Source organism: Triticum aestivum, unplaced genomic scaffold (genome assembly GCF_018294505.1).
Source record: "Triticum aestivum cultivar Chinese Spring unplaced genomic scaffold, IWGSC CS RefSeq v2.1 scaffold156080, whole genome shotgun sequence".
In the NCBI taxonomy this organism is placed as follows: domain Eukaryota; kingdom Viridiplantae; phylum Streptophyta; class Magnoliopsida; order Poales; family Poaceae; genus Triticum; species Triticum aestivum.
In genome coordinates, this window is record NW_025277756.1 from 1 (window position 1) to 1,261 (window position 1,261).

Sequence of the window (1,261 nt, forward strand, 5' to 3'; positions counted from 1 at the left end):
TGCAAAACAAAACGCACGAGCGCGACGTATGTTTAGCACGTTTTATTATTTTGCACGTTTACGGTAAGTTTTAGCTCGCTGCTCATTATTCACGCGTCTAGCGGCGGCAAGCGTGTTCTGAAAGGGGTCGAAACCATGGTAAATAGGCACTGGTGCAGTTGAACCGTGGTAAAACTCGTCTCCGTAGTTGAGCGGGAGCGGCCAAAGGAATGTGCAATCGTGTGTGTAGTGGAGCTGGGAGGGGCAAGCATAAGGGACGAAGACGGGGGTAACATGTCGGATGCGATCATACCAGCACTAAAGCACCGGATCCCATCAGAACTCCGAAGTTAAGCGTGCTTGGGCGAGAGTAGTACTAGGATGGGTGACCTCCTGGGAAGTCCTCGTGTTGCATTCCCTTTTTAATTTTTTTGCACCGCGTGCAAAACAAAACGCACGAGCGCGACGTATGTTTAGCAGGTTTTATTATTTTGCACGTTTACGGTAAGTTTTAGCTCGCTGCTCATTATTCACGCGTCTAGCGGCGGCAAGCGTGTTCTGAAAGGGGTCGAAACCATGGTACGTGCAAAACAAAACGCACGAGCGCGACGTATGTTTAGCACGTTTTATTATTTTGCGCGTTTACGGTAAGTTTTAGCTCGCTACTCATTATTCACGCGTCTAGCGGCGGCAAGCGTGTTCTGAAAGGGGTCGAAACCATGGTAAATAGGCACTGGTGCAGTTGAACCGTGGTAAAACTCGTCTCCGTAGTTGAGCGGGAGCGGCCAAAGGAATGTGCAATCGTGTGTGTAGTGGAGCTGGGAGGGGCAAGCATAAGGGACGAAGACGGGGGTAACACGTCGGATGCGATCATACCAGCACTAGAGCACCGGATCCCATCAGAACTCCGAAGTTAAGCGTGCTTGGGCGAGAGTAGTACTAGGATGGGTGACCTCCTGGGAAGTCCTCGTGTTGCATTCCCTTTTTAATTTTTTTGCACCGCGTGCAAAACAAAACGCACGAGCGCGACGTATGTTTAGCACGTTTTATTATTTTGCACGTTTACGGTAAGTTTTAGCTCGCTGCTCATTATTCACGCGTCTAGCGGCGGCAAGCGTGTTCTGAAAGGGGTCGAAACCATGGTAAATAGGCACTGGTGCAGTTGAACCGTGGTAAAACTCGTCTCCGTAGTTGAGCGGGAGCGGCCAAAGGAATGTGCAATCGTGTGTGTAGTGGAGCTGGGAGGGGCAAGCATAAGGGACGAAGACGGGGGTAACATGTC

At 50.5% G+C, this 1,261-nt stretch overlaps 2 non-coding genes across 2 annotated transcripts; both read left to right on the top strand.

Annotated features, from left to right (window-relative positions):
* Positions 1–278: 278 nt before the first annotated feature.
* On the top strand, positions 279–397 carry LOC123178390 (5S ribosomal RNA). The gene has a single exon (XR_006489538.1). It is a non-coding gene; the product is annotated as a 5S ribosomal RNA (ribosomal RNA).
* Positions 398–841: 444 nt separating this feature from the next.
* Positions 842–960, top strand: LOC123178391 (5S ribosomal RNA). Its single transcript, XR_006489539.1, has one exon. It is a non-coding gene; the product is annotated as a 5S ribosomal RNA (ribosomal RNA).
* The last annotated feature ends 301 nt before the right edge of the window (positions 961–1,261 follow it).